Source organism: Sturnira hondurensis, unplaced genomic scaffold, assembly GCF_014824575.4.
Source record: "Sturnira hondurensis isolate 20B ecotype Veracruz unplaced genomic scaffold, ASM1482457v3 Scaffold0017394, whole genome shotgun sequence".
NCBI lineage: Eukaryota > Metazoa > Chordata > Mammalia > Chiroptera > Phyllostomidae > Sturnira > Sturnira hondurensis.
The window spans coordinates 759,040-768,121 of NW_028090025.1; positions in this window are offsets into that span (position 1 = coordinate 759,040).

Genomic DNA, 9,082 nt, shown 5'->3' on the forward strand with positions numbered 1-9,082 from the left:
ATGGCATCTTTTTAACCTTCTTTTATCTGGGAAGCTCTTTATTTTTTCTTCCATTTTAAATGAGAACTTTGCTGGATCCCATAGTCTTGGTTGCAGGTCCTTGCTTTTCATCAGTTGGAGCATACCCTGCTAATCCCTTCTGGCTTGTAGTGTTTATTTTGAAATTGGCTGATAGTTACTAGCTCTTCCTCACTTGCTGCCTTTAAGATACTTCTTTGTCTTTAAATTTTGCCATATTTATTTCAATGTGTCCTGACATGGGCTTCTTTGGGGTTAATCTTCATTGGGACCCTCTGTGTTTCCTGAACTTGCATGACTTCTTCCCTGACCAAGTTAGTAAAGTATTCTCTCATTTTTTCAAACAGGTTTTCTGACACTTGCTCCTTATATTCTTGTTCTGGTATCCCTATGAAGCAAGTATTGTTATGTTTCATGCTGTGGCCAAGCTCCCTTTAACTATCTGTGTTCTTTTTCTCTTTTTTTCTTTTTCTTTTTCTTTTTTTGCTCTGACTGGGTGTTTTTTTTCTTCCTTGTCTTCCATCTTACTAATTCAATCCACTGCTTCATCTATTCTGCTTTTATTTTCTTCTAGTGTGCTCTTAATTTCAGATATTGCATTATTTATTTCCTACTTGTTCTTATTCAAGGTTTATGTATCCTTTTTCTTCCTGATGTACTTCCCCTTAAGTTCCCTGTACTTCTCACTGAGTTCCTAAGCATCCTTATAACCATAGTTTGATCTGTATGTCTGATAAATTGCTTGCATTGATTTCACTTAGCTCCTTTTTCTGGACATCCTTCCTTTTATTTCTTTTGGAATTTGTTTCTTTGTCTTCCCATTTTAGTTGTCTCTTTGTGTTTGTTTCTATGTATTACATTGATTTGCTTTGATTCTCTGTCTTCTGGAGTGACCTTGTGTGTTAGGAGTCCTGTGGGACACAGTAATGCAGACTTCTTGATCTTCTGATTTAGATATTCCAGGAATGTTTTTTGTGTGGATTATGTGGACCTCCTATTGTATTTGGGTCCTGATTATTACTGATCCATTCAATAGTGGAAACTCCCCTTTTGCTTGCTGACTAAGAGGCTCAATTCTTACCACATATTGTACACTGCTGTGCAGGTACTGGTAGAACAAAACAAAACAACACAAAAGCAACACAAATAAGCAACTCCCCCAACCACAACAGCAATATCAATGATAAGAGAGAAAAGAATAATAAAAGTGGGAAGATAAGTAGAATGGTAGAGAAAGGGGAAAAGGGAAAAGATACGAAAAGACCAAAGGAAGAAAAGTAATCATTAGAAGAAAGGGGAAGTTAACTAATAAAAGTAATGAATGGAAAGAGGAAAATGAGGAAAAGGAACACAGAAAAAGTAAAAAAAATAATAAAAGGAGAGAAGAAAGAAACAGTGGAGTAATCAAAGATGAGATTGGAGATATGAAAGAAAAAATAGAGCACCAAAAATGAAAAAAATAGATAAAAAGTATAGAAGGGTTATGATAACAAAAATAGTGAAAATAATGAAAAAAGAATGAAGAGAATTCTTATCGGTAGAGATTACATCTTGCCTCTGTTTTCTCCCTGGATACCACTCTGATGTCTGAGTATGGTGTAAACCAACATCAGGTGCTGCCCATGTCTGGTCCTTGATAGCCTTTTCAAAGTTGCAAGTGATCCATAGTTTGTGGCTCATTCCTCTGGCCTTGGCTGCTCCCAGTGTGGGCCAACATGCTCTGTAAATCTGCCTTTTATTGGCACTGGATCCCAGGGTGTGTCATTAAACATCCCAAGTCACTGCAGGATCTCCTTCTGTCTGTCTCATTGGCCTCCTGTCAGACTAGTCACATACCCAACTATTTCTGAGAGGGCTTCTGGTGGGAAAAGGGGGCTGTGTTTCCTGAATTTCCTGTGGCAGGTGTCTTTCAAACTTCAGGGAAGATGATGGTGTATTTCCCCTCCCCTAAGGCACTAATTTGTCTGTCCAGGATTATTTCCCTGTACTCAGCAGACCAGGGCCCCAGGTAGGCCTCCAAAGCCCACATTTTGGGTCTTCTAGATGCCAAGAGAATGTTTCTGTGGCTCTCCCACAAGGAGGAAGTGCCAGTCTGTTACCCAGTAAAGTGTATGAGTTGGCTACACCTTAAAACCTGTCTCTGACAGCCCCTTAGTCTATTTATATTGCTGTTTCCTCAGGAAGGGTTAAGATGCAGGATGGGAGAAAATAAAGAAAAACAAAAAACAAAAAATACATAACCCCAAGACAGAGTAAAGCTGAAAAAAGTTACTGCGGAGTGAATAGGATTTCAGAGGGTATGGTGAAGGGAATTCCAGAGGTCGTGGGAGTAGTGTCTCACAGGGTAAGATAATTGGTTTTCCCCTGGGAGTGGCTAGCTCTTAAGAAAGATGGCTGCTGTGAAGTCCATGTGTATTCCCACTCTAAACACATCACAGCTGGGTCCAAGTTTCTCCCCAGTGCCTCCCACTCCAGATTCTCCTCATGCAACTCCTGTCCATGCCACCCTCCCTTTGCTGGGGCCCAACACGAGTAGCTGCAAAAACAAAACCTATGCTTTGCTCCTTTAAGAAAAAGAAAATATGGTGGGTTTGTCTCCAGTGGTTTTCATCTCTCTACAGTAGAGAGTCCCTGTAGTGCAGACTTCTTGATCTGGATACTCTAGGAATGTCCTTTGTGTGAGTTAAGTAGACTTTACTGTTATATTTGGGTCCTAGTTGTCACTGGCCTATTCATTGGTGGGAACTCCCTTCCAGTAGGCTAAGGGGCTCAATCCCTACCATATGAACCTCTGACTTAAGAGAGCTTCTAAGTGTGGTTTAGAACCATAGTCAGGGCATGTATAAGAGACAATCTATTGAAGTTTCTTTCTCACACTGACACCTCTCTCTCCCTCTCCCACATCAATAGAATATATCCTGTATGTATCATCGTTGTTCAAGCCTTGTGTTAATGAGGACACTGGCCTGCAGTGTCCACATCATTATGGATGAAATGAGACATTCACACAGACTTCCAAGTCTGGTGGAGGAAAAGGGACAGCATGACTTTTCTCTCAATGGGACAAAAAGCTGCAGTCTCCACCATGACAGGCCTTTATTGGGTTTCTCTGCCCATTACATTATAGTCCTCATTTACTATGTACATATTGCTTTAGGTAATTACCTTTTACAGTAAACAAAGGAGCCAATGCCACTAATATCACAGAAGAGGGATATTTGCAGATGAAAAGGGCAAAAGTGGTTGGACCAGTTACAGTGGCCTTAGAAAGGTTTAGCATGGATTTTAGGAAGTTATTTGCAGTAAATGTTTGCCACAAATCTGGGTGAGGGAGTTTTTAGCAAAAAGCAAGACTCAAAGTGGCCTAGGCATATTGCAGGCCTGATTACCCATGGGAGAACCTATCTGTGGGCATGTGTCCTGTGCATCTCCAAGTGGGAGCTGGGCCCACACCACGCCGAACAGTCTCCTATATGTATCTTCTTGATGTGATGGGGGAAGGGAAGGAAGAGTATAGCAGCAAAACTATAGCATGAGACAATGGCAGGGGTGCTCCCATCACTCCCTCCAGTGGCTCTCAGCCCTGGGATCCCATTGCTTCACTCCAGCCAGGGGACTCCAGAGCTGTCACTGCCTTGGCGTCTCTATTCCCCTGGAGCTCTGAGTTATTTGGCTTATCCGAAGTCTCCTCAATCTGGCATCCTTTTCTCATCCTTTATCTTAATTCCTGATAATAGTCCTTTTGTGTAATGAAACCAAACAAGTCACACATCACTACTTTCTTAAAAACCTTTCGAGCCTCAAAAGAAGAGTAGTCATCTATAGTATTCAGCTCTAGTCTGCTCTAAGATTTTTTATTTTTGATCAGCTCTTTCAGTACACAGATTTAAATATTTCATGTCCTTACATTTTGGAATTAAGAGTCTCCATATTCTGAGAGTGATATACCATCATTAAGGCTCTGGTGTTCATGGTTTCACTGTGTTCTCTCTGACATGTTAAAGATCATGCCTCCATATTACCAGATAGGTCTGTAGAATCAAAACTAATAGGAACCTGAAAAAGAATGTAACTGCCCCAAATATATGCTCAAAAGTTTCTGCAAAAAGAATAAGTGCTAATATTTTATCAATCACTTATAAACTACAATTTATATGCATAATAAATATTATTAAAAACAATGTCTCAAGTAGACAGGGGGACGTTGTTTTTCTATCAAAATGAGTGATAACAACAAATTAATGTCTGTAACAGAAAACTCAGGACCTAAGTAATCCTGCAGCACCACAAAAGCAATAAACTACTGGCAAAACATTGGGAAAAAGAAAACATAGGAAATTAACCAAAAGCACAGAACAAACTGAAAAGCATCTATTCAAGTAAAACTAATGAGTCTCAACAAGAATACCACAATCTGTGAAGTTTTAACTTAAGACTGTTCCCATCTGCCGCTCTCCCAAGCTCAGAAATGTGGTAGCCATGAAAACCATTATCACAGCCAAAGATCCTTTAGAGCTTCACTAAAATTCCCATTCCTAGGATACAGTCAATATTTTGACCAGACTAGAAGCTACCTGGAAAATCTCTATTTCCAGGGTGTTATCTTTTTCTAAAATATTTGATTTATTTATCTTTAGAGGGGAAGGGAAGGAGAGAGGAAGAGAAACATCAATGTATGGTTGCTTCTCGTGCATTCCCTGCTGGGAACTGGCCCCTGCTGGGAACTGGCCTGCAACCCAGGAATGTGCCCTGACTGGGAATCGAACCGCGATCACTTGGTTCGCAGGCCCATGCTCAATCCACTGAGCTACACCAGCCAGGGCTCCAGGGTGTTATCTTTTGACTTGATTCGAGGCTTAGCACTGTTGAAAAAATCCCTTCCCCACTGTGTTAGAGAAAACCATAGCAATCTACTAATAGCATCACAGGTGTATAAGGCAAATTATGCATGGAAGAAACAAGAGCCTGGCAAAAAACAAAAGAAAGTCCTGGAAAAGTAGATGGCCATAGGGAACCATGAAAGGTTCCAACATATTCTTGGGCACCTAAATGTATGTACGCATCTGCAAGTCTATGAACCTGCCCAGGAAAAAAAAGAGATAGGAAAAAGAACCAGTCACTCAATTCTGTCTGACTTTGGTAATAAGACCTAAAAGATAATGCTGATTTATAAACTGCCAGAAGTTTGAGGTATACCTCACACAAAGATCCCCTTGCCAAAAGGTGGAAAACTTAATGGTTTAAGGCATTTAAGAAAATCTTCTGACTTATCACTGGCTGACCACTAATTTATACTGACCCAGTGAATTTTTCAAGCAAGCCAAGCTTAAAAATAAAAACAAGGAATATCAATATAGCAACCAACTAAAATGTCCTCGAAGTGGCCAATTCTTGGATTTTATAAACTAAAAATGTAAAGCAGCTATTATAAATACATTCAAAGAACTCAAGGAAACTTAAAAAATAAAGGAGTCAGTTAAAAAGGGCAAAAAATCTAAACAGAGACTTCAACAAAAAAAATATAAAGGTGGCAAATAATCATATGAAAACATGCTCAATATCCTATGTCATTAGGGGATTGCAAATTAAAACAACAATGAGATTTCATTGCCCACCTATTAAAATGGCTAAGATTAAAAACACTGACAACAGCAAGCGACCAAGGCATCCTTCAATAGATGAATGAATAAATATTGTGGTATATCCAGAAAGTAGAATATTTTTAATCAATAAAATAAGTGAACTATCAACAAAACTAAGAGTTTCTTTGAAAGATAAACAAAATTGACAAAACTTTAATTAGATTCACCAAGAAAAAAAGACAGAGTACTCAAACAAATAAAATTAGACATGAAAGAGGAGACATTATGACAGAATACAAAGATCCTATGACACTACTATGGTCTCATTTGTATGATAAAACTATTTAATTTTGATGTACTCCAATTCACCTATGTTTTCTTTTGTCATGCATTTTTGGTATCATAGCTAAAAAACAATTGCCTAATATAAGGTCAGGAAGATTTACTCCTACATTTTTCTGTAAGAGTTTTATAGTTTCAGCTCTTCCATTTAGGTCTTTGATACATTTTTTTAGTTAATTCTTGTGTATAATCCAACTTTAGTTTTTTGTGGCTATCCACTGTCTAAAAATGAATAAGAGAAACTAGAACACCTTAGAACTCTGACATACATCTGAAAAGATGGTAGACTTAATTAGAAATAAAATTCTTTCTAGGAGCCTACCCAACTCCCAGAGGTACCTGAGAGTTTTTAGGTGAAAAATTCCAGTTATCCAGGTATAAAAGACACAGGGACATCCCAGAAGAAGGAAAGACAAGCGGAGCATTAAATCTAACACAGAGACTAAAACTGAAATGCAACAGGACAGGAAAAAAGTTATGTAAGCAAGAACAAAGGGGCTTTAGGAGAGATATTAGCAAGATTTATCAGATTTAACTCTTCTCTAAATCAAAACAACTGGGATTATACATACATTTATTTAATTTATTCATGCCTTTGTTACTTTGAATTATATGTTTTAAAAATCATACTCACCACATGAAACACAAACAAACCTGAGACTCTGGTGTCTCATATAGAATACGAAATGGAGATACTTGAGCAGTTGAGTCTAAGTCCCAACCAGAAGACTGTTATAATAAAGACACTGTTGAAATAAGGAAGTTACAAGAGATAAAACTAACAGCATTTCATATGACAAAAACAATGGGTTTACCTTTTAAATTTTCTAGCTTAAATTTTCCCTATGCTGAATTTCCTTAAAGAAAAAATATATCCTGGATGAAGAAATTACACTGTTCCAATGTGAGTAGTGTTTGATAAAATGATCTTCCAATAAAATAAATCAGGTTTGATTGTCCAAATCTCAAGATGTAATTTCAGCTCTTATATATATACCACCTTTACAAGATTGGGCATATGAAGTCTGTCCAAAAAAAGTCCAGCCATTGTAAATATAATGACAACAGTTTGTTATACATCAATGTAACCTTGCACGCAGAGAAAATGGACTGGAATGTGCATGCATGAACAATGACAACTTCACTGTACTAGTCAGTGGGGGTGGTGGACACCACTGAATGAACATGTGTACTGTGTGACCATCACATTCAAAATGACTGAGCAAGAACTTCGCAGTTATCCCTGCCCCAAAGGAGGGAAGCCAGTCCTACACCAGAAGACACGTGGATGCTTAAAGTAACTGTGGAGATAGAGACATGGTGGGAGACCCATAGACGCAGTGTTTCCCAGCTGTGACTGTGGTCACCAGCTGGGACAATACAAAAGACATCAGGGAGCTAGGTGATACCTAGAGATGGGAGAAGAGTTGGGCTGTGACTGACACTGATCCAGATAGTCTTGGGATTGGTCAGAAAGTTGGGCTGTGTGAGAAGCTGGGCGCTTGTTAAGAATGGCCAGCTGCAACCAAGGGGAATTTGTTAAACATAAAAGACTCTCAACCACTGGGCAAGGAATTCTCATGCACAGGGGCTGGACAAGCAAAGAGGGAGGAGGATACTGCAAACCACGGTGCCTCAAGGACTGATCAAAGTGGGACAGCAGGGGCTCAGAGGGGTAGCAGTCCCCAGAGAGACTTAATTTAACAGGGGAACTACACTGCCCTAAAGGGACTTTGCCAGTGCAAAGGGCCCAGGCCAACAAAAAGGGAGGAGGGGTATGAGTTGCTCCCACTCAGTGCACCTCACAGACTAATCAAAGGGTGGCATAAGGAGGTGGATTAAAATTGCTGGCCTGGTTCATATGGACAGTGTGTGTAGGGGGGCAAATAGTGCTCTGAGGGCTTAGGTTGGAAGCTGGACACCTATAAATATTGTAGCCCAGACCAAACCCAAAATGCAGAACCACAGGAAAGGCAAAAATACAGAGCTCAGCCCTCCTCTGCCTGGAGCATCCAGAAAGACCAGCAGAACTCTCATTGCAGATTTAAAGTCAGCACAAGGCTTCTTTGTTCTTCCAAGTGTAAGACAATAAGTCCTGAAGCTGTGAAAGGACCAAAGACATAACCAGAGAGAGATCAGAAGACTAATGCCAACAACTAAGACAAAACTCACTCTGCTATCCTATAGAAGTTGCATTTTATTTCTTACATTTTAGTTTTACTTTCTGTTATTATTACTTATTATTATTTTTTATTTCCTTTCCTTCTGTTTACCTCTGTTTTATTTGTTTGATTTCATTGTTTGACTATTTTTCTATGGTCTCCCTTTCATATTGCATTTTAATTTATCTTCCATCACTCCTATTCCAATAACACACTATTCTTGGTCTTTTATTTTTATTCTTTTTATTCAGATGATACATTTCTTGTAATATTATTGCTGTTCCAATTACCACACAACGTCCTTCCCTGGTCTTGGTCCATTTCACTGCCCTACTAAGTTTACTATTCTTCTGGTTAACTTTATTCTCTCATACACTATGCCAAGTTTCTAGCCCTTACTCTCACTATATCTGACCATCTAACCTCACATAAGCACTCTGCTTTCTGAAGTCAGCTCACGTTCTTTTTCCTCCTAATGAGAGTCTTAGCTCTTTTTCACCTTTAATAAAAAGTGACTAGTTGGATGAAATATCACAGTTATTGCTGTACTTCTACAAAATATCTCCTATCTGTTTTCTACTAGTTGGTACTTTATTTATTTTTAAAAGATTTACTTATTTTTAGAGAAAGGGAACGGGAGAGAGAAGAAAGGAAGAGGGAGAGAAACTAATGTGTGGTTGCCTATAGCACTCTCCCAACCAGGGACATGGCCTGCAACCCAAGCATATGCCCTGACTGGGGAGTGAACTGGCAACCCTTATGTTTACAGGCTGGAGCTCAAGCCACTGAGCCATACCAGCCAGGGCAAAAAAAATCTATTAGTTGATGCTTTAAATCACATAAAATACTTCTCTGCTGTCTTAATCCATTTTGCCTTCATGCAGCCCCTGATCACATACAGGTAAGGTAAGAACTGTGTATACTAGTAAACTGGCTAGAGGAGAGAACCCACCAGCAAAGGAACCACCAATAGTTAAA